The 25,347-nt window shown below is 44.6% G+C and overlaps 1 protein-coding gene across 4 annotated transcripts in view; it reads left to right on the top strand.

The window, feature by feature from the left end:
* The window catches only part of LOC143374237 (puratrophin-1), a 464,976-nt gene that overhangs the window by 133,405 nt on the left and 306,224 nt on the right, over nt 1–25,347 (top strand). Inside the window, exon 1 of one of the 4 annotated variants that reach the window (XM_076822235.1) lies at nt 4,398–5,361. The exons of the other annotated variants lie outside the window; for them this stretch is intronic. The gene's annotated coding sequence lies outside the window, so the exon portion shown is untranslated. Of the gene's footprint in view, nt 1–4,397; nt 5,362–25,347 lie in introns of those variants that run through there. 4 annotated transcript variants of the gene reach the window in all.

Genomic DNA, 25,347 nt, shown 5'->3' with positions numbered 1-25,347 from the left:
TGATTTTTTTACTATTGTATCAATTTGACACCAAGGGAGAATTTATTTTGCTAACGGATAGCAAATGTAAAAATGGTACTTCTTATATTATACTAGCTTTACTACTCGGCTTCGCTCGAAATTCAGATTTTAATTTTATAAAAAAAAATTTTTTTTTAGTTTTTCTTGTGAAAATAGTCACACTCATCTGGTTTAGTCAGGCATAAAGAGCTGAGGCATGTTTCGTGATCGCAGAGTTTATCGTTCAAAAGTTTTTAGGCGACAGACAAACACACAAGCATAAGAAGCTTTCTGCATTATATATTAAGATAACATACTGTTACAAAAATATGCCAATGTTCCTCCGGTATACGGTTTCATTGAAATAATCAGATAGATTCGCGGATGATCCTTGCGTTATTGTGCGACCTTTCCCTATTATTCGTAAATGCTGAATGTAAGTCTGAAGTGGTTCCCACCGCTGCAGAGTCACCCTTTATGAAAGCTCGCTTGCCATAACGTTTGGCGCTTGTTAGCGGTGGTTAAGGAATAAGGGATAATTCAGTGAATGCAGTTAAGGCGAGCTCCTTGGTATTTTCGCGGTTACTCGTTTTTCACGCTTACGTAAAGCAGTTGCACAATGGAAAAGGGCATCTCTCGTAGCTGTGTTACGTCGCCCCTATCGTGTAACTATTTATTCTTGCACTTTCCAAAGACACGGATGAACGCGTAGTTCCCCGAACGAGCGTCATTACAGTCAGCACTCACCCATCTCGTTACTCCCCTATAATTCCACCTGGTAACCGCCCCGAGGTATCCCACCTACGTGGCGCGGCAATATCCCCGTACGACTCCCTTCGAAAACCCGTACGCATTTACGATCGGTAACCACGAGCTATGCCTTCTTGTCCCTGGCGCGACTCGATTCACTTGGAAATCGTTAAGAACTTTACGATTCGCTCGTTAAATCATCGAAATTTCTCCATTTGCACGCGTAACGTTGGCGGAGCAACGATTCAGGAGGGGAGTGATCCACTTGGGAATCTTTAAACTTTCACGTAGCACTTGTAGGCGAAAAAAATGAGCCTTGGGCGATGGGACTCGAACCCAAGATCCTCGGGAGTCCTCGTGTTGCTGGTCCGTCGCGTTACCAATTCCCCCAACGCCGACTCTCCGATGTAACTCTCTTCCGAACTGTACAAATACCGATATGGTGCTAGAGAACCAGCGAAGAGATCAGCGACACCGCGTCGGTGTCGCGCGAGATTTTAATTTTAAGGGATTGGAAATCCTAGTTTTATAAGTATTCAGTGGTAACGCTTTGTTTTTGTTTTCCGCCTCGGGGACTTAAAAAAAGACGTTAGAGGATACCACGAGGTCCCTTGTACCTGAAAGAGATTATAAGACTTTATTTTCTGTTACAACCTCGAGTACTCTATTCATTTATGGACCTACCCCGGCAACAGTGCCTAGTAGAAAAGTACACCACACCGAAACCATCGGGGCGCCACCTATGTGCCAATCGCATAAGTCGTTCTCAAACACCGAATGCCTACACACTGTAAAAAGAACAAGATAACAGTTAATCACCTACAGATGTCACTATCAGACATGCTGAAACTTACTCAATTCAAATTCCTCGATTCCCTTGCAACCAGCTCATCCACCTTAACCAAATCAACCGTACAGGGGTAGGTTGGCTCTAAAATCGCAAAGCTCAGGGTTTCACCGGGACGCGCTTAACCCTGCTGCACCAACAAATCTATAGTTTCACGAAGAAATCGCAGTCCTATCGAGATCGATACCCGACGCGTTGCTAAAGCAGCGGGGAGCATCGATGCACGGGTGTAGGTCGTTGTACCTTCCGGTCTGGAATCACGTGCACGAGCGAGCGGGCGAGCGGGCGCGTACGACCCAGCGAGATCCCTTCTTCCTCCCGTTTCTCTGTTCGTGTTGGATAATGGATGAGACCCCCGATATTTACATATTTTTCCATGTTCGTGCCGTGTGTCGGGGCGCAGGTAGGTCAGGCAAGGTACAACCTAGCACAAAGTAGCACCGTGTCTGTTTCTGTTGCGGTCTGCGGCGACCGAGTCCTTCGCCAGCGTCGAAAAACCGCGTCCAGGGGGGCCCGGGGACTTCAAAGGGCACCGTGCACGCGCGAGGGGCCCATTCGGGGGGGCCACGTAATTGCCCGGTGCTCGAGATTTTCCATCTATCGTCGGGGAGAAGGATTTACAACCGCCACGCCGAGCCAATAGCCCTCGTGAATTATTTCTGCAACGACCTCCGACGGCGTACCCTCATCCTTGACTCCTACGGTCCCGGGCATTATGGGCCCGATGGATCGCAAAGATCCCGATCGAGGAAGAGGCTTACTTTATCGCCACTACAGGCCCGATCGATACCTAGCGGCTTTCCTGGCGCATTCCCTGTACCGAGGGACGAGTTATTCGGGGGCTTTGGATCTTTATGATTCTGCGGGGAGCTTTGTCGGATGATGACATCACAGTTACACGGGGGAAATTGTAGCGACGGTGCTAATAGAGTGCTTGTAACTTTTCCCGCGTGGTGCTCCAGGTGCTGTTGTAGTATTTTGGGTGAAGTACAGTGGCTCGCATTAATATTCGGACGCTTTTTAAAATCGCATAACTTTTTTAGAATTGGTCCAAACGACTTGAGTTTTTTTGAGAAGCTAGAAGGATTAGTTTGCTAACTGACGCGTTTCGTCGTTTTGGAAAGAAATGTATTTGATTGGAATAGCGAAAATAATAGTAAAGGTCGATTTTTAAACTTTTTTTTGTGAGCTTGTAATGAAAATTAGAAAAAATCCGTTTGTAGATTGCAGTAAGTTGTATACGTGCCTAAAATTTCATCAAAATCTCCGAGCTACAAACGTTTAAAGATCGCAGAATAAGGTCGAGAAAAGCGAAAATTCCCGAAATCAGCTCGGAGCAACGTTAACCGATTTTGATGAAATTTTAGAATAAAATATATATTATAAAATATATTATAAAATAGCTCTACGGGATACTGAAAAATAAATGAAGTACAGAATTGGGAGGGAATTCATAAAAGTACATGCCACCAATTTGTTCAGTCTCTATGCTATCAACTCTCTTGCTATTAAGTGGTAAATTTAGCAGCTCCCCTGTACCATATTATGCGATTCAATTTTACTTGTACAAGCCACCGACATGTTTAGATGACAACGTGCATTGTTTCCCACTATTCGCGAAGGGTGGCAATCCGCCGAATAATAGAGAGTCCCGAGCTCCATTATCCGCGCGCAGTTGGTACCGGGAATCTCGAAAGCCTGCTGCTATCCTCTACGTAGCAGAAGAGCCGGGCTGGGCTCGTGGAGCGTCTGAAATTCCGCCTGCGCGGGGCGAGTGGAGGTTACTACCCCCGACGTGGAGCAGACGGTGATTTTTCATTCCGACACCCTTGGTCCTGGTAGCGCCAAACTCCCACACTTACGATATTATTAAAAACTCTCCGTCTTCTTAGGTCTAACCCTTGGTACCTTATTAACAACGGTAGTTTGTTGGAACACGAGCAATTTCAAACTGCCACCAAAGATTCTTTGTGTGTAAGGAATATTTCGGTTTCAAAATGTTTATTTATTCATTTCCTTTCTCATGAACGAGGTAAAAAGATACAGAGTAGAGAAACAAAAGATACCACTAAAGAAAAACAGAAAGTAATAGAAAAAAATATAAAAGATAATAATAATGATGACTTGAGTCCTATTTACAGTTGACATCGCTGTATAAAAAAAGGAGAGAGATCCATGGGAGATATAGAAAAATATAGAAATATAGAAATATATAGGAAATATAAAATTCAAGAAGCTCTTCACCACCCTCGCGATCGCCAGGGCGTTCCCTTAAATATACATACATATTCCCTCTTCACATTCGAAATAACTATTTCAACCACTTGCAAATTTAAACGCGACATAGATTATACATTCAGAAAAGTAATTAAGTGGCGCACTCAGGATTTAATCTTGGGGTGGGGCCGAGTTGAACGGTTAAAAATATTTTTAATGCATATTCAATACAGTTGATTAAGTGACTATAAGATTTTATTTAAAGAATAAAATGCAGTTTTCCTTTCTTTTTACAAAGCCCTAGAATTACATCCACAATCACCGACATTACCCCCGCCCAGCCATCACACGCTCGACCAGGAAAAGGTTAAACTTTGCCTTCGCAAAACACTTTTCCCAGCGCCGTGCAGATGCGTGGCCGGGGGGTTGAGCTGCTAGCGGCTGAGAGTCGAGGGAGAAGCGATGTGCGTCGAGCGGAGCCGTCGGAAAAGTGGCGGCTGGTGGGGATAGCGGCGCGGTGGTGGGGAAGGAGCCCAGGCAGGGTTCGGAGCGCGTCAGCGGCGCTTAAGCGTTCGTCGCGGGGGCATTGCCGTCGTGGCCGCAGTTACGATCCGATCGAGCGTCTCGCTGCGCGTCCGCGACTCCTCTCGCAGGGCACTCGCTACCACCGACCAACCCACCCGGGGCACGTGTTCGCGCGTCGCGCTTGTGCTCCACGGCCGACGCTGTTCACTAAAAAAAAAAAAAAACGAACACCCTCGTCACCGTCCACATAACGCGTTACCATCACCTAAAGCCGAAAACCGTCGGACACGATGCGCGAGTTCGATCGTCCGGAGCACGGTTCGTCAGGCCCCTGAGCCACGCAACCAATCGCGCAATTTACCGAGGATTCCGTAGAACAAAGGGTGCTCGGTCCGAAGGTCTTCGAGGAAAGTGAAGTGGCGCTGTTACGCCTCGTGCCCCCCCTAGCTGAGCGGCGCTGTTTCGTGGCATTTTTCGTACGCGGCCGAGCGTCGGGCCCATTCAGCTGGCTGCCGCTGAATGAACCGCACGGAGGTGAACGATTCGTCGTAGGTCAGTTCTTCGAAGGAGGTCGTCCACCGCAGCCGTGCTCCGTCTCCCCGACGACGCGCAGCGCGCGGACCATGTCCCCTGGCCCCGACCGGGCCTTACACTCGGGCCTGCGAGGTGCACCGTGCGCGAACGTCCGTCTCGCGAGATGACAAGATCGCGGCACCTGGCACGTCGCGGTCGCGATCGATAGTGGTGTTTCCGTGGTAGCTGGCGAAACGTTACTCTGACCGAGCGGAACAGTGAGTGTCCTCGTGGATTCCGCGGCAGTCGGTCATCGCTGACTGGTGCCGGGCCCCGTGAGGCCCCTTCGGTGAAGCAGTCTGTGGGATCGGCGCGTTTCGAACGCTACGGAGTCGTGACAGAGTGTATTCGCAAGCGGCGTGGTAAAACGGAGAACTTTGAGTGGCCAGTGTGTGGGAGGTACTTCTGGAGTTTCCGCGCCCTTTGGGATTACTCTTCGGCTGCCTAAGGTAGGAGACTCAAAAGCAATATTTTTTTTTGTAAATTTCTGGTGTTTCGAGAGATTCCTTCGTAGTTTCTGGGGTACGTTTTGTTGGGAGGTTCTCTTTACGTCGCAGAGTACTAAAAGGAAAAATATGAGTGTCTTGCATGAAGGGTGTGAAATTTATGGGACCTCATAGTTTTCGGTTCTAAGCATTTTAGGCGGACGTTCTCTGTTGTTCCTTAGCGATATGAGAAAAGTAATCTCTGCTCAGTGAATTGGCGAAATAATTAAACAGTAACGAATGCAGTTGACCTCGACATTTCCGAGACAAATGCGATTTATAGTGATATTTACGTGTTTTGAGAAGAATAATCTAGCTGTGTACTGTCACGGAGGATGAAACTCGTACAGTGACAGTTGGCAGAAGATAAATGCGACGGGTATGGCGGACATGAGAATATTTCATATTCGAGGTCATTCGGTTTTTAGAATGAACGACGTGAGAATGTCGCGGAGCGTTGTCACGAACAAGGACAGGACCCTCTCTCGTTATTCAATCTTGCTTCTCTTTGCCAACAATGGAGCACAGGTCGATATTGCGTGATGTAAACGGAAACGTTTCGATGAAACAGTACCTTCGCGCGCTGACAACCTATCAACACGTTCGAAGACATATGGCACTTCCTCGATATTTTGAAAACAGACAAGCTATTTGCGTAGGGAGAAAAATGGTTAACGATATCGGCTTACACACCACCTGTGCCTGTTTCCACTACGGTTGTTGGGAAAAATATGGCGGTGTCGTAAAATCAGCGGGGTGTCAAGCATAAACGTGTTTCCAGCGACGAGACATGTGGCTGGAAAGAAATATGGGGAAGTGGGGAGATGAATTGTACGAAGGGTCGTTGATAGCGCGGATATTGCGAACTCGTAAGGGTCGAAGACGGCAATACTCCTCACTGTCAGTCGGCTAGAGACCAGTTCAACATTTTCCACCCGAGTACTTTAAACCCCTACGCGCATTAATGTTGAACAGAATTTTGAGCCTGCGAGTGTGGAGAAAAACGCACCCTTAACTTTTACCCCCGAAAAACATCACTCCACCCTTTAGGATAATCCTAATCCTTTATATATAAAACTCAATTCCATATTTTCCCTTTAATTCAGTAAACTCAGAAACCGCGCTGGACAATGAAGTGGGAGAAGCGAGGGTGGTAATAAATTATACTTCTTAATAAACTCGACAAAGAAATATGGTTTATTTTAACACCAAAAACTACTTTGGAGAAAATATCGAGCGGACGAACAAACAACCGCACAAATTTGGGAAAACCCCGGGCCCTGAGAACAAGGGAGGTTTCGTCGCCAGGCAAATCAATAGTCACGAAACCTTCAGTTGAACTTTATGACCTTACCTGGTCGCCTTCTACTCCGCTCGAAAATTCGATGCTACGCACGCTACAACAGTTTGAATAAAAATATTTTTTGCTTTTAACTGTCATAATTATATTTTTTTTTTTTGAGTTTCTGTGACATTTCTCGAGTCGTAAGTCGGCGGTAGCAACTGTCTCGTATCCCCAGCATAAACGAAGGAACTTTTACGCCACTCGCGAGCGGCAATCTCACCATATTGCTGTCTAAATTGACACCACCACTCGATTCCCGAATTCGCGAGCCTCCTGAATCTCTTGCGCCAACTGTAGCCCGCTACGTTTCCTCCGCCCACTACCTACACTACTGTACCGCGTCCACCCGCGATACCGTTGCCGCGTTATCGTCCGTTCGCACGTAAAGGAAAGGTCGACGAGGATGTCGCCCGGCGCAGCAACGGTACGAAAGGACGCCTGTAAAGCGCTCTTCGGGGGCCTCTCTTCTCCCGGAACGGTATTAAATATCATCAGGAAACGGCGTAGCGCTACCATAAATCCCGGTGCACGCTACAACGGCCTGCCGGCCCGTAAATCGGCCTTGCGACACGTTTATTTCCAGGCGCCATTAATTAAAAGCCACACGCTCTCGCGCTCTGCCTTCCTCCCCTCGGCCAGCCACTGTGAATCGGGAAAGCTCCGAGGGCGAAGCAGTTGCGCAACACGGCAACTCTAGGGCAAAAGGGCCCAAAGCAGTCGCGATTTTCGCGCGATGAGTTGGAGCAGGCAGGCCTAGCGATTTAGGCTCCACTTGGGTAACACATATCGCTCCAAGCAGGTGAAACACTTTGCGAATACTTCGACTATATTGCGGGAATATGGTGGTAGTGCAAAGTCAGGAGCTCGTGGAAGATTCTAGAAGTGTTCGTGAAATGATTGCCAACTGTTTTGGAGCAATATTTTTAACCGAGTGCAGTGGGAGCAATAACGGACTAAACCACATTTTTTTTCGAAATTTAGTAGCAGTGACGTATTCCAGTGGGATTTACTAATCGTATAAAATAGGAAAACAAATTCTTTTTTTTAATGTGGGTTGGTCCGATGTCACTCTCACTGCTTCAGATATAGTATGTCGAATATTACACGCTAAGTAGTTGATTCAGTAAAATTGATCATAAGTAGTATGACTGGTTGTTAAAACTGGGTAACTCCACTTTCTTCCAAAAATGAGATTTCGGTCCTTGGATTCAATGTAAGCTTAATGGAAATTTTGTTACAAATACTTTGGCAATGCCGTGGTATTTATGCAACTTAAGAGAAACGTCGACTTGTAGACTTGTCGACATCAATACTGCGATTTTGGTAGCTGCGGAGATAATAGTTAAAGAAATAATATTAATATTAACTTGTATTATTACACTGTTCTGTTCATAAATAATACCCACGTCCCATTCAATACGGCCAATTTATGAAAGGGGCAAAAACACTTTTTTAAAAAGTGAATAATAATAATAATAATAATAATACGTCTTTAATACACCATAAAATTGCGTTAGATTAATATACAGTCGCTTTTTTTTCCTTTTGCGGTGCAATGGGCGAGATTCAGCAACATGCTGTTTGAAAATCCTACCCTATTACTGTTATAAATAACTTACAAATTCTCAGTCTTTATGAACAACGAAGCTGCTTGCCTAAAATTGTTAAAATAACACGTAAATATAGAGAGAAGCTTAATATGACAGTATAAGTACTGTTACAACTGACTATAGCCAGATAACTGACCTTTCTAATGTTACCAATTTCAACTCGAATGGTCATTTAGTTTTTTTACTATGTGATTCTAAAAAAAAGTCCTTTTCATCCCTCCTCTTCTCTACAAAAAGATAATGCACTTGGCATTTGTTAAATAACAAATCTCATTTTTTAAGAAAAGTGTACTTAGTCAGTTTTACTAACAACCAGACTATATGGTACCAGCAATATCGAACAAGATAGAAGCAATTCTTGCAACGATAACATTAGCAGGTGATTCCTCCAGAAAAAGAAGAAACTGGGTACACAGTATCTGATGCAAGGAGGAAGTTCATAGATACTCTAACTTTCTGTCTGCAAACCGATTCGTACCCATAATTTTTCATACAATGCTTTCCACAAAGATAAATTTCAACGTGCATGCGTAATCATCTCCCTCATAATTACTTTCCCAAATTCCATTAACAAGTTCAATACTTCTCCTTCTCAAATACAGTAGCGCACTCAGGATGTAATCTTGTAGGGGAGCCGAGTGGGGAACGGATAAAAATATTTTTAATGCAGATGCAATAAAATTCATTAGGTGCTTATAAAAATCTATTTAAAGAATAAAATCCACTGTTAATTTTTTTTACAAAGCTCTAGGCGCCACTGCTCAAGTACAATAATTTTTCAAGCCAGAAGCTTCACGTGTCACCTTTATCCAGCTTCCTCGAAGCAACCATCTGTCAATTACACGTTTATAAAAACGTCCACCATGCGTGCCTCCTACGTCAAACCGCCGAAAGAATCGCAACGTCGCGGGCCCTTTAAGCCAGCTCCCCACTCTGGCGAATCTCATTTCCATTCACGGCGTTGCCCGGTGCTCGCGATCCAGGCGAAACGAGTTTGGCAGGTTGGTCCACCGTAATGTCGCGTTTATCTCGACCGAGAAGCCGGCCGCCGCGAGACTTTGACCGGCGTGCGGCGAAAAAACTGTGCCGCGCGCTATGAATGGCCCCGTGGTGCCTTTCGTTTTCCTTCTTTCCGCCGTGCCTCTGTCCTCTGCGCGAGAAAAATTGCCGAGACTGGCGCGGAAAATCCAGCTCGCGGGTTCTATTAATACGCTGTCGGTCAGGCAGGTGCACGTTCGCGACTTTTCGTTTCTCATTTAGCGAATGCCGCGTCGCGTGCACGCGCACCCCAGTGCTTCTCCTTTTCCTTTCGTTTTGACGAGTTGAACAGGTGCCAGGGGAACTTGGCGCGTTGAATTGAATTTCGAAACATTCATTAACACTACAATGGTATCGGCGCGCTGGATCGGTCAGATTAAAACAATTATTATTTTAATAAATTAAAATAATACATCAAAGCTATTTTGCAATTAATTAATTGTATATATTAGTTTCCGACGTTTCGATCTTGGTTTAGATCATCTTCAAGGGAAGTTAAAAACATATATAAAATACTGCGCATGCTATTGAAAGTAAGTCACCGTGCTCTGGCACAACGTGTGACTCGCGAGTCGGTTGGAATAAGACTAAGGTAAACCGTGAACAAAATATCTGCTTTTAGAAGGTGAAAAAGGGTGAATACCGTTGACAGTTATAAACATATCTAAAACCCCCGAAATTCAAAATTAAAGGATATACAGTCTACAGTAACCAAACATTCTTGCTCATATGGTGTGTTATATACACTCTTAAAAGTGTTAACGAGCAAACAAACAATTACATACCAATAAACTGATATAATGAAGTTGGAAGTTCGACCGTAAATTTTTTTTTAAAAATTAAAACAACAACATTTAGTCATTGTTCAATCGACTCGTACGTCGGACGCTTCTATCAAGCATGCTACATATAAGCATACGCAGTATTTAGTTATTCAAACTTCCCTTGATAAAGGTCTAAATATTGACCGAAACGTCGGAAGATGATACTTCTAATATTTGCAAATTAGCTTTCATTCTTCTAATTGACCGAAACTGTGCACCGAAATCTATGTTTTAATTTTTTTAAAATATACTGATATGTAGGAATTAGTTAGATCATATGTAATTCTATGGAGCAAAAACATTATAAGACATTACTTCTTTAGTAATGTTGCGTAATATTCCTGTATTTTAGGTGTTTCATACCTAAGATTTACGCCAGGCTGTTTGATCATGTGAATTGTCTCCAAAAGAATTCTCTGATTTAAATTAGTTTCTTTATCAACAATCTTAACATTGTCAAAGTCAAACCTATGATCAAATTCTAGCGAATGTTTGGTTAAAGCAGTATGTTGTAGGGGGGATGAAAAAATATTTCTTTCATGTTCATATATTCTTCTGTATATATGTTTATAACTGTCAACGGTATTCACCCTTTTTCACCTTCTAAAAGCAGATGTTCTGTTCACGGTTTAAATTTTGAGTAAATAAAATTTACAACTTCAATGAAAAAATCCCGGCCCTCTGAAGTTTAATACCTCGCGTGGTTCCCTTGTTAGTGCCAATAGGATACCCCAAGAAAATCGATCTACAGCGTTTAGTCCACTAAAGGGTGGACTGTTGAAAATGCCCCTCGTCTGGAAGCAGGCTATGATGATCGCGGAACGGATTCGCCATTGGCGACCAATAAACCGTGGGCCGTGAGAAAAACGCTCTCGATCGACCGGTTAATCGCGTCTCGATCGCGGGGACTCGACGTTCGATCTCACGCTCCGGCGATCGTGGATTTGAGGCCCCCTTAGCTCTCCGCGGTCTCGTTATCGTATCGTTGCTGGGCGTGTATATTGCCCGCGTACAAGGTTCACGAAATGGGCTAACGTTGTTCGAGGCCTCGATAGCCGCGTGTTTCGAAAGTTCGAAAGCTCCGGCGGTGATCGCGAATTTCGGGGGGACTCGCGTTTTCACGCTTGCCTCTCTGTTGTTCATCGGGGGGAGGCGGACAACGCGTCTCGCGCTTATCGCCAGCGACGACTCTTCCCGGTCCCCTGGCCGCGGCGGATTGATTCGTCTGGTGAAAACGCGACGGCGCAAAGTCGCCGCGGATTACTTTCTCGGCGGGACGTCGACAAACGTTTCGTACTATCGAGTCGTTAAGTGTCGTCGACGGGATTTATCGCTCTGCGCTACTGTTTCGCTGGAGCTGCTGGCACGCGTGTACGGGGGGATTACGAGCGCGGGTGGAACAAGTATTTGTTACGCGTCGTTGCGCTTATTTCGTGCACGTGGTGGATATGGGAATCCATCTGTGAATTTTTACTTGGATGTTTTCATTTAATCTAAATATTTCGTAATACTTTCCTGGCAAGTTTTAGTTATCTGAATATCGACTTCGGTGTCTCTTAAAAATCTGCAGAAAGGAGGAGATTGCTTTTTAGGGGGTTACTGGTGGCAGACGGCAACCCTTAGTAGAAGAAACTATTGGTTAAATATTTTTTTTAAATATTGAACAAATATTTTTTGAGCTACACTTTTTATTATGAAAAATGTGGAATCCTAGTATTATATACATATACAGAAAATTTGAAATAACTGTTTAGAATATAAAAGAAATATTTAGAAAATGCAAAGCTAATATCCAGCAAATGTGAAATAAATATTCAGAATTGTAAAATAAATATTCAGGAAATGTAAAATTAATGTTTATGAATATTTCCTGAATATTAGGAAAAATCCTTTTTTTCTAATATTAAATAAAGATTTTTGTTATATTTGGACAAAATTTTTTTTTCCTACTGTAAAATGAATATTTTCTTTACAATCGGAAAAAATATTTGCTTCTTAATCTACACAGAATAAATATTGTATGTATATTTAAATATCAAAAAGAGATTGAATTTCTTTCCAATATTGCATGCAGGTATGTGTATTCAATATTTTGTACTACAAAATCTAATCTTGGTAGCTTACAAGGGAACATCCTGAACCCGGAAATTCAAAAAATTCTGAACCTTTGTGAATATGTAGGGAAATTCCTCCTGATTACGATGCAATTTTTGTTTACTGCCCAAATTCACTCTAATGGGGTGTAATTGACCTCCGAAAATTCGGTTATTTTCCAATTTTGTGTGATAACTTGGAAACTGTAAAATAATCTTTTTACCAAATGCTAAATCTAATTAAAAAAAGTAACTTTTGCCTTGAAACTTTTTTTATATCTCTTACAGTCTGCGAGTTACAACACAAAATCCGAAAATAGCCGAATTTTCAGGGGTTAATTTCGCCCCCTTCGAGTGAATTTGGGCAGCAAACAAAAATTGCGTTGTAATCAGGAGGAAATCCCCTACATATTAACAAACTTTCAGAATTTTTTTAATTTTCGGGTTCGGGATCTTCCCTTGTTAGTACAGTGACTCCCAGCCTGTGGCTCGCAACCCCCAACTGAGTCACGAAGTGTTTTTTGAGGGGTCTGGATTGTTCCTTCATTTTTTAAAAATATTCTTAACCTAGTGTTTTCTTTACCTTTTCAAATTCACCATACCTAATATGGGGGTGGGGGTCGCAGGTTATTTAAATATTATAAAATAAATCGCGAGTCAAAAGAGCTTGGGAAACTAGTATGTTAGTAAGAAAACGTCGATTTACAATAGAAGTGGCAAAGGAACTATAAAGGTACAAGTTTTGAATTGCAAATGTTAAATAAACCAGAGGCTTCTGGATACGCTATAAATCCAATCCAGTAATATCGTTTCTGGCATTTCTACTGATACTGAACCTACTCACATAAACCTTTCCTCAGTAGTCTAGCTCGTTTCTTTCTCGTCTAATCACATCTCGGATCTCTACTGACGGAGCTAATTGGGATCAAAGTAGATCGATTCAATGTAAATGCAATGAAAAGTTACGAAACCACGTTCGTCTATAAATGCAAGCATACCCGTCATTAATTACGAAAGTACCCAATCTTCGGAGCTTTTAACAACATCGCAGGCAGGGGTTCATCCTCGTCGGATGTATTCTTCTCGATACACCGGATAATGGGTATCGTGGACAGAAGCAATTGCTGCCGACACGAAAACTCGGGGGACACGAACGTTATTTAAATTCTACACGCCGTAAGGGGAGTAATCCTCGAATCGACAGGATCTCGATGAATGTAACAGGCATACGGTAGCCACTGAAAAAGGACGAATCCTCCTCGAGGACGTCCTTTCCGTGTCTCGTCGCGGTGTTGCCGCAGAGAAGTGTGAATCGCTCGGTGAAGCGTAACGAGTGGTTCGTTCGCGGTAGCTCAACTCCCTCGGTGCACATTCATTTACTCGTTTTCTCTCCCTTAAACATGCCCCGTTCGATGTTACCGTTTTTTTCGCGGTATCTGATGCACGAGCACCGGAAAGGGAGAAACTCACCCTGCCTGTTCAGCGGGACGATTCGTTTTCGCGTGTCTCGGAGCATTCCTCGACTGAGACTTATTAAATGCGAGTCCGCCGCTCGTAATTATTTCAGTCGCTTCTCGTGTAAAGGTTAAGTCACTCTTTGACGAATCAACGCGCAAGAGTGTCACTCTTCCGCGATGTCGTTAGCGCGCTTCTGGCTTTCTGGAAACGCGAAGCTATTATTTACAAGTGGGGGATAAAAGTATGTGGACACCCTTTAAAATCGTATAACTTGTTCAAAATTGGTCCAAACGACTTGAGTTTTTTTGAGAAGCTAGAAGGATTAGTTTGCTAATTGACGTGTTTCGTTGTTTTGAAAAAAATTGCAATTGGTTGGAATAGTAAAAAAAATAGTAAAGGTCGTTTTTTCAACTTCATCGCTGATTTCGGGAGTTTCGCGATTTTAGAACTTATTCTGCGATCTTTAAGCGTTTGTAACTCAGAGCAACTTAACCGATTTTTATGACATTTTGAACATGTGCCTATGCAACTTATTTAAAACTTATTCTACAAACGGGATTTTTGAATTTTCATTACAGGCTCAGAAAAAAGTTGAAGAAACGACCTGCACTATTTTTTTTTTGCTATTCTGAACAATTGCATTTTTTTTCAAAACGACGAAACACGCCATTTAGTAAACTAACATTTCTAACTTCTCAAGAAACTCAAGTTATACGATTTTAAAGGGTGTCCACATACTTTTGTCCCCCATTGTATTTCTGTGGTTTTCTTCGAAGTTATTCGTTGTGCTTTTGATGTTTTGTGGTGAAGGCGTATTCCCTTGTGGCATTATGCTTGTTGTCTTCCTTATGTTTGAGAGAAAATATTGTAGACCTGTTAAGAAGTTGCAATATTATTACTGTATACAACTAAAATTTACGTTGTATTGCTATTTAAATAAAAAAAATTAATAAAATTATTTTTCGAGGGTACTTTATATTTAAGAATATAATAAATAACTCTGAAAAACTAATTCTAATTTGGGTTATGTGGTAGCCTTATAATTATGGGTGGGCCCCCTTTGTCTCCTGACAACCAATATTTGTAGACCCAATCCGCCACTGAATATAACAAACCTACACTGAATATTAATTTAGCAAAGCCTCTGGACACTCAACTCAAGTTTCGAATACCTACGTAACACCTTCTCGAAGAAACGTTCCATGCATCCATGCTTAATTAACTAGGTAAAACAGACTCATTCGATTTTGTCCGCTCTAACATCAACAAGTGGCTACTCCTATCCCAGCTTCATTAGATTACCATGCACTTCGTGAGCACCTTTACAATTATTTTATAAATACATTACTACAACATAACTTCCTCCCCAATAACAAGTTCACAAAATGTTCTAACAGTATTCGCGAACCGATCCCCAACCACATGAAGTTGCCCACTATCCACGACTTACTTCTATTAGACAGGACAAAATCGAACGAACCGGTTGCACAAACTCCATTCTCCGCATCGATTACCATCTCAACCGAGCAGGGCCCCAGAAAAGCATCTCTGGTCCGCGCGGTGTCCCCCTCAGCAGCCAGCGTCCGCTCTGGTATTCCCGACGCGCGCGTGCACCTGGCAGCAATTATGATACACGAAGCAGCTCCCTATCCGCGAGCGTGTCGGCGCGGCGCGGCGCGGCCGGGCCCGGTCCGGGGGAATGCGGGCCCCTTCACGATCTATTTTTTCGAAATCGCCAGTTTCGCGAGCACATCGCCCACGTATCCGCTCGATTATGCGCCGTTAACCGTCTCCCGCCCCCACCGCCCCGTCGCACCCATGCGTCCCGGGGCCCCGTGGGCCCCTCGGACCCCTCCCCCGTGGACAGTCGTAGTCACCTGGTGCTACCTGCCGAGTCGTGGGCAGCGTGGAATGCGTGTATGCAGCCAGCCGGGGCGGTTCGTCGAGTATTATCGTCCTAATACCGAGCAACGAGAGAGCCGTCTTTATTAGCGAGGTGGCTAGCGCTCTAGCGCTCGAGAGCGCTCTAAGGCCGCGGCGCGGCGGTCGGTGTTGGTAGGCTGCTGGTACGCCCACGACGTTAGATAATTCATATCATTGATATTACGAGGCCCTGCGGCCTGTGCACCGACAACTCGCTACGTCATTCACCATAAAGATCGGCCCGAGAGATCCCTGGGCCCTCGACGCGAGTGCACCGGCCCGCGATTACGTGTGGGTTGCGCGCGCAGCTACGTATACGCGCGCGCCGACGGCCACTCGGGAAAAATTCGGGAGAGATCGTAGTGTGCGTCGCGGAGATATTGTGGCTAACTTGAGCCGTGTGAAGCGGTGTCCCTGAGGGTACGATCGCTAAATGTGTTCTTCGTCACTTGTTACAGGGCTGTGGTTATTTGGTCACTTGTATGCACACGTCGGGGCCTTGGGCCTTGCTTAGTGGATGCGGGGCCTGTTTCGACTCTGGTATGAGGCATTGGGAGCAAAAACAGACTAACCCACATAATTAATTTTTCCTATTTTATATGATCGGTACAGCTTGTTGGAATACATTATTGCTATTAATTCTGAAGCCTATTGGAATACATTATTGCTACAATTTCTGAAACCATGTTTTTGATACAATTTTTTGGGAATGGCACAGCTTCAAAATAGATGAATTTTTACGCTAAAAAGCTACTGATACATTATCTCACATCTATGAGCTACCATTTCTATATTTTGTTCATGTAATTTTTTATATTTGTAATGTTTTCCTCGAAACCAAACGAAACCAAGTGGTCCATATTTCCACCTTCTCCCCTACTCCGTACCTATTAGCATCACTTGTTTAATTAAATAAGAATCTTAGACCACGAGAATGAATTTCTGGGCCTAAAGGGGCCTTCTGCAATCGACTGTCAATAATTTCGCCGGGGTTGAAATACTTATATCCAAAAAGTGTGCTGAACACTTTTTGGTCACTCAAGGATCCTACTGTGTTTACATCGCCATACTTCTGCAACACACTATGTACATACCTGCATACAGTGCATACACCGCGTTCAAGGCGAAGAATGCGGCAAATACGCTGCTGGGCCCACAGCGTCTCGTGGACACGTCGTTAGTCCCTGAATCGCGCGCGATCGCCGGATAAATGCTTGTTAGCCATCGCTGCTGGTGCTCGGGAAAAGTTCGCAATGAGTCGATGGCTCGCGGTCGTTAGAAACGAATAGGAACGGGCGAGCGTGTCCGAGGCTGCTGGGCAAATTCGACGCGGATACCTTGACGAATTGCACCGTTGAAAATGTAATCGATTTCATTGAGAAAGTGGCTTTCCTTCCGTTGACACTGTGACAGTAGTAGATGTTGTGCACTGGAGGCGGTGATCTTGGGATACTATACTGGAAGCTTATGATATCCAAAGTATTGATGTTTTGGTACTTACTTCATTAATACTGTCTTCCTAATTTTCCTCTAAAATCCACCACGTAGGAACACCGAAAACGTTAATCAACCACGTGTAAACTTTAATGATGCGAAAGGGGACTCATTTAAGGGTGTAGGTTACCCTCGACAGCCCCAAAACAGGCCCCATTTCAAACTCATGTTCTGAAGTAATAAATGAATATAGAGTGAACATTTTCTTTTAATTTAAAAAAAAAGCCTTTAGAAAATTTTAAATATATTTACATAAAGAAAAGTTATAAATCTGAAATAAATGTGAATTGTCTAAACATAAAGCAAAAGCGTTTTAATAATGTGTAAGATTTTATGCTTTTGCTGCGTGAAAAATATTTCGAAGATTTTCAGGGTAACCTACCCCCTTAAATAATGTCCCCAAGTGCATCTCTCCACTCGTCCATTTAAATTTTCCGTCACGTCATTCAATGTGTCTGCGTGGGAACAGAAGATTGCACTCGCTCGGTTCTACCCCGCGTTTCCTCCGTTCAGCGATCCAAAGTGACGAAGTGGCTGTGAAATTCAGCGGAGTGCTCCTCCAGCCGCAAAACGGATCTGTCCGTCAAAGTGATAGAGAGAGGCAATAGTACCTACGACGGGGTATATTAGACTGTACCCGCTAGGACATCACCGTAGCGCTTTTGATGTCACCGCGCTCGTAGCATCCTCCTGCGCAGCGCACAGTGGCAAATGATACCGCGTATCGTGTAATTAACCTCGAATGGAACGACGACGTTCCTTCCATTGGACTTCTGTGGACGACAATTTTTGTTTTCTAATAGCTGCGGCCGACACGCGTTACACATTCTCCACTTATCTTGCTCCATTTATCGCTATAGTTACAGAACTGTGTCGACACGGTGCCACTACTTAGCGGTAGCCTCCTTTTTTATATCCGACAGCAGGCACAAAAGTGCATACCATTTCAACAGAAATGCGCTGTCTTTCTCGAAGCCTTGAGACCAAACACTTTGACTGACTCAAGCTCTCGAAAAATGCTTCGAAAGTTCGCACAAAACGGACTCCTTGTTCGGTTTGTTCTCACAAGGAGAGTATTTCAGGTGTCCGCCTCCGATCATTTTGATTTTTGGATATGTTATAGAGGACCGAAAAATAAGAAATACGTGTTTTTTTATTTCCCCCCGTTTTCATATTTGGGGGGTGAAAAGTGCGTTCAAAGTTAGGGTTGAAAAATCATTTTTGTGGATTTTTGAAAATTTGGTGAGTCAGTCATATTTCGCATTCAAAGACACAAAATTCGTCCATTGACACTATTCCCCTATCTCTAATAGTTCTCGAGATATTCCACAAAAATGATTTTTCAACCCTAACTTTGAACGCAGTTTTCACCCCCCAAATATGAAAACGGGGAAAAGTAAAAAAACACGTATTTCTTATTTTTCGGTCCTCTATAACATATCCGAAAATCAAAATGATCGGTGGCGGACACCTAAAATACTCCCCTTGTCAGACTAAACATTCAAGAACGCTTAAACGCCAATACCTTCGATGTTTTCCAGAAAATATCTGGAAAATTGTAGCCTGCACTAAACAGAAATGAAATCCTGCTTTGCAATCAGAATAATTTCCAATCGCTGAGGAACTGAATAAAAAATGAGCCGCTTGGTTTCTCATCCTGAAGGAGCTAGCGGAGCCACTTAAATTATACTTTCCCGCGGTGTACGAAACGTCGTGTTTCATCGTATCGACGAATCACCGGAAAGAGTAGGAGGCGAAAGAGTCGAGCCGAGTTTTTCCCGCTTCCCAAGCGGAGCGAACTCGCGGACGATCGCCCGGGACGATTGTCCCGTGATTTATTGCCCTCCGCGGCGGTGCACGCGGATAGTACCAGTTCGCGAGTATTCCGCCACGTATCTGCCTACAGAAGCGTAGCTGCATTTGCCGAGGAGGATGCAGGGTAGGGGCTGAATTCGCGAGCTTTCTCTCGTCCTGCGCTGATCAAGTTCCAAGTCCCTTTGGCCGAATTCTTTGCGGGGATGCCGCGGAGAAGATTGCGAATTGCTTTCGGAATATGCGCGAACTTCCATTTTTCGTCAGCTGATACGTGGAGAGATTTATGATACGCACGGAGGTTTGATGACGAGAGGAGATTTAGAGGTTTTTGATAACGAGTGAAATGGAATCGTGAGGATTATAGGGGTCGGAAAGAAATGTGGACGTTTAGAGGCTCGTAGGAGCGATAAATTGAAGGGGGAGATTGGAATCTGGTAAAAACACGTGGAACGCGTGGATTCGTGGGGAAGTGAGTCTGAGAAGTCAGGAATCGTGGATCTTGTTATTTCCTCGCTTCCTTTCACCGGGCCGCAAATTTTTCGCAACAGTTCGTGACGCTGTACCCGTTGATATTTGCTTTCGTTGCGTTGCGGGCCTTTGTACGTCGACGAGGGACCACCGTGCTCGCGTGTTCGATACGCCGTCGAGCACGTTCCACGCCATTGTTTGCCTTTCGTAATGGCGACTATTTCCGGTTTCGGTAATCTCTCATTACTGGCATAACACGCTTGTCCGGTAATTGGTCACAGGGATCAAAGTGGCGTAAACAGACAGCGTGCTGCTATTATCGGGGGTACTCTCGAGTCCACTGAACAACCGTGGAATTATCCTCTCTTCGCTGGATTATTCGATCGCATCCGTACCTCCTCCGCAGACGCCCTTATCTAAGGGGAGGTCTTGGGAAACTTTCTATTGAGCTGTGCCACGCGGGGAAAAAAATCGTTCGTGGGTGCGAGGCCCTCCGAAAACTCACGCATATTCTCAGAGCTTCTGGATCTCTCAGAGCGTAGGTTTTTCAGCTTTCCGATTTCTGAGCTCTCGATTTCTCAGCTCCCGATTTCTCAGGATCTCGACTTCGCAGTTTCCCGACTTCTCAGCTCCCCTATTTCTCAGCTCTCGGATTTCTCAGCTCCCGATTTCTCAGCTTCCCGACTTCTCAGCTTCCCTATTTCTGAGCCCACCGACTTCTGAGCTTACCAACTTCTTAGCTCTCGATTCATAACTTCTTCCATTTCGGAATTTTCCGAATCAGGAGCTCCCCTGTTTCTGAGGTCACCGAACTTTTGAGCTCCCCAACTTCGGAGCTCCCAAATCCTGAGCTTCTCGACTCCTGAGCTCCCCAACTTCTGAACTCTCCGACTTTTGAGCTCCCCGACTTTTGAGCTTTCCGACTTCTCAGCCCCGTTACTTCTCAGTTCCCCGATTTCTCAGCACCCGATTTTTGAGCTCCCGATTTCTCAGCATCTCGACTTCTCAGCTCCCCGATTTCTCAGCTTCCTGACTTCTCAGCTCCCCTACTTCTGAGCTTCCCGAGTTCTGAGCTTCCCTACTTCTGAGCTTCCCTACTTCTGAGCTTCCCTACGTCTGAGCTTTTCTACTTCTGAGCTTTCCTACTTCTGAGCTCCCCGATATCTGCGCTCCCGATTTCTCAGTCTCTTAATTTCTCAGCTTCTCAATTTCTGTGATCCTCTATTTCTGAGCTCCCCAACTTCAGAGCTCCCAAATCCTGAGCTTCTCGACTTCTGAGCTCCCCAACTTCTGAACTCTCCGACTTCTGTGCTTTCCGGCTTTTGAGCTCCCGGTTTTTGAGCTCCCCGACTTTTGAGCTTCCCGACTTTGAAGCCCTCCAACCTTTAAGCTCTCCGACTTCTGAGCCCCCCGACTGCTGAGCTTCTAAACATCCCAGAGTTCCCAAACTTATCAGAATCCTTAGGATTCTCCGGGCATCAAATCTTTGATTTCCCTTGATATGCAAGGTAATCAACTTCTTCTTCTCCAACCAGATTGATAAACCAATACCTAGGTAATCTTCGCCGAAGCGAGCTTTCCGCGCGAATCGCGAACCCCGCTCTAACGGCCATTCCCATCGTCAGACGTACAGACCATCAAAAAGGAAACTCCCGTTTCCAGAATTACAGTGATCGTTACGCTCCCCAGCTTCCCTCCTTTTTACTCCCGGGGAAAAGAAATCGACTCACATGCGCGCGGACGTTAACGTTCGGTCAGCGGGTACCTCGGGGCGTCTAATGCAGATTCAATGGTGATTTACGTGCTGCACGCCGCTGCATCCCTGGCGGTTGCAACCTCCGCATAACCGCGGACACGATGTATCGTAATAACGCGATGCGAAAGGGAAGCACGCCGGCTGATTGCCACCGTGTGTCGCGGTTATGCGTTATCGTGCCACGATGGATGGAAAACAGCCTCGCTTGCCATTAGCTCTTCGTGGAAATTCTGATCGTGACTTCGAAACTTACTTTTATAACGATTTCTCAGTATACAGTAGTTCGGTAGAAAATTAACCGTATCCTGTGACGATAGCTTTGTTTACCAAAGAAAATTCCCACCTCCAAATCCTAGTATCAGTATGCAAACACTCTGCACAGCACCTATTTACATTTTAAAGTTTCCAAGAAACCGGGCAAAAAACCAAACAGGACCAAAGAGTGGAAAGGTGTTCGCGATGGTACAGCGAAATAGCAGAGAGGGGGAATAGCCGCTCAGTGACCTTGACGGATCAATATACCTCACCCAGACTATAGCAGAACACTGCTCAATCCTGGTAATGGAGCGACGTGAATTACGCCCCTGCGTATTCCATCCACCAGACGCTGGCTCGCGATTATTCACCAACGCGATTCGCGGACAGGGTTGAATTGAAACGGGGCGAGGGGGTGTGTCGTCTACGCGATATATCAAGCAAGTCGCGTATTCGTACCACGTCTGGCCGTTGGCCCGTTCCACTAGCAAGTATCGTTACGTTCCACTGTTTCTCCTCTCGATTTCGAGTCCACGAACTCTCAATCAGAGTTCACCCTTGTACCGCGACTCCACTAGGCGATCGGATAACAGCAAAACCGCGGTGCCACCGTGGACGTAGTTATCTGGAAAAGGAAACGAGCCGGACTCGATTTCCCCTCGATTCGTCATCGTAATCGCGGCGTCGATAAATAACGGCGCGTTTAACGCGAGCGCTGCTCACGGGATCGACAAATTAACGGTGTTGCGCGGTGTGGGCGATCGACATGGGCCGTATCGTTGCCGTCACGCAGGCGCGCTAATTAATAACGATATGGCGGGCGACAAGTAGCGTAAGAGGGTCACAGCTGACACGACAACCTATGGGTTCCGTTTGCTGCTCGCCTGTGAAACGTTTACGACGAAGGCGAGCTTTTATTCTGGGCATTGAGAGTTTGATTATACACCGCGGGTTTTACTCGCGATTCTGGGGAATCCTGGAAATTAGAACCGGGGGCGTAAGTCCTAATTGCAGGTGGATAAACACAGTTGTAGCCTTTGCTTGAGTTTTGTGGAACGTAAAGGGTAGAATTTTTTTTTTTTTGTTCAGGATAGATGTAGACAGATCGTTTCCATTAATTGGACGCGTTTTCAATCTGATGTAGTGACAGGTCAGGCATTTGACCCTCGTTATTAACCGCCAGCATGACAGCGTCCGTTTTCGTTCCCATTTCCCTCGAACTTCGTTATTTCGTAGTTGGCGCTTCGCAGAATCGACTCCACGTGCTGACGATCGCAATCTGCTAGATCGTTGCTGCAACATGCTTGCGTTCCACCGCACTGTTCACACATTTTATGCATCCTTGCGTCGCGTGTTTGCTGGGTGTCAGGAAACGGAGGCCTGACAATCGGCATCGTATCTCCAAACACAGGGAACGCGTTGAAAACCGTGACAGATATATGGAGGGCTGAGAATCGCAGTGGTTAGGGTGGAGCTTATTTCCCGACTATGAAATATGATCTTCTTATCATCTTAATTTGTTCCTTTATAAAAAAAAACTAGCGTCCCCCATCCCGGCCACACTCGAGATATTAGCGTGACTAATTCATGTTTATTAGAATTAATATCTTTTAAGGAAATTAAGTATTTTGAAAAAAGCTTGATTTCTTCGTAATATTTCGGAGAAGATAATATTCTTGGTATAATGATTTTCTGGCATTAGGATGAATTGTTGTTGCGCATCACTTGCCGGAGCAATGATGGCAAATATTATCCATATTTGAACTTCTCCTAAGTTAACATACCTACTTAGTTAATTCCTGGATCATAATTCAATGCAAACCTTCTGGTAACATTCGCTCTTATAAGTCCAGGATTTACCAGTGTATATTAATATATAAAGCAGAAAGTGTTTTTATGTGTTTGTACCTAATACAGACGAAATTGTCTATTTTCACAAAAAAGATAAATAACTAAAAAAACAATTTTTTTTATAAAATCAGAATCTAAATTTAGGGTGAAGCTGAGTAATAAAAGCTAGTATTGCATATGTCGAACAGGTGTGGATGGATCTTGACAAATTTGATCGCATCCGGGGTATAGTAACATCCACACGGGGTACGCATGAAACTGCAATGGCAATTTGTAACCATACGATCATTCTCACATATATGTACGCGGTAATCCACTTTTCTAGCGAGAAAGCGCGCAAAAAGCTTTGCCATCTGGTGGTGACATCACGGTACTGCTGCGAGCGAGGTATCGCGCGGGCCGAATATGCGCATGCGCGCGAAGTAGACTGTCGTATACACGGGTCACGTGGTCTGCAAAACAGCCGTACACATGAAATGTTTACACATAAATTACACGTTAATAATGCGTTTCTGAGACATGCTACATAGCCTATGTCCATCCTAGAGTATGCAGAAATAACGTGTTAAAATTCGAAAAAAATCGGTTCAATAGGTCTTGAGTTTTGCGCGAACATAAAAATCGGCTCTCTCTTCATATAATAGTATAGATGAAATCGAGAATATGAGCACAATTGATTTATATTTCGAAGTAGCTCAATGATGGTAAAATTTCCAGTGTACATGATAATTATATGGCAGGGCATGGAACACTAGAAATTTTTTCAAATGCATTCATTTATTCATTAAGGGGGGATTGCGCCTTATTGGGCTGAAAAATAGGTAATTCTTTGTGAATTTTTAAAAAAGAAATCCTAAAAAGTTAAAATTTTTCACGACTTCACAGTAAACTGCCCCTTTAATGAAAATAGAAACTGAGAAAACGTATCATTCTGCCCCATCCGTCGTATAATTAAGTAAAACAATTAGTAGGTTGTACCCTGACAGCAGGTAACAAATACCGCCTGATGTCTGAGCCCCTGCGAACAATAAATTTAACAAATCACGAGCGATTTACACCGCTATGAATCTGTTCTTTGCTGGAGGAGTATTTTGGTAGCGATTATATTTAATAAATTTATTTCAGTCTGATCGAATCGCCAGCAGCTGTTTCCATCGCGTCAGTCAGGACCCGGTCGTGTTTGTGCAAACTTGCAAGCAAAACCACCGTTGCTTTCTCTTCGATCTCACGAGCACCCTTATTCTCTCGAATTGTCTGTTATCTGATCGCTTGTCGATCTCGTTTCGCGTTTCTCCATCGAGCAGTCATCGATTAATCGTCGCACCGGGAGTTTTTCCCTGTCAGGGGATCTCGTCGTTCCCGCCGCCTTCATAACTGACGTCTTCTCCGTTCTGCGACGTGCTTTCCGTTTATCTGGCTTTTCGCGGCGTCTGGTCGACGCTCAACAATCGCTCTCTTTGTCTCGAGGCTCGTTATTAATTGTATTCAGTCACGACGGGAGTTTTAGCGTCTCGCGAGCGGCGCCTCGACGCGCCCGATTCAGACGTGGATCGACTCGTTTGTGCTCCGCTCGATAAACGCTGTTGCGTAAGTCGATTCTTTCCCCCCTGTGACTTCTCTGGTTAGCGTCGAGTAGAAAGTCGTAATAGGAACGGTTTCTCGAGAGTTTTGAGGGTGTTCGTTTACGAAAAAAACCCGCGCGAAGTTGTTGTGGATACGCGAGGGTACGCGCGGGTACTTTCTCCGAGCGATTCGCGCATTCTTCCCGAGGTTGTGTTCTCGAATACTCGCTCCATCGTTGCTGGATCGCCGACTTTTCAGCAATTGTGAAACCTGTTTGACGGTAGAGCTTGGCGTTTGTGGTTGCTCCTTTTTGGGACGTTCTTTTGATAATGTATGTAATTGGTTTGCGGTTAGACTGGCTGGTAGTAATCGCTAATTGTAGTAGAGTTTCTCTACTTTTTTTTCTACTGGTATGCAAATGACTTATGTGCTAGTTCGCCGGTTGTAATGGAGTGAC

Source organism: Andrena cerasifolii, chromosome 1 (genome assembly GCF_050908995.1).
Source record: "Andrena cerasifolii isolate SP2316 chromosome 1, iyAndCera1_principal, whole genome shotgun sequence".
Taxonomy (NCBI): Eukaryota; Metazoa; Arthropoda; class Insecta; order Hymenoptera; family Andrenidae; genus Andrena; species Andrena cerasifolii.
This window is presented reverse-complemented; position numbering and strand designations above follow the sequence as displayed.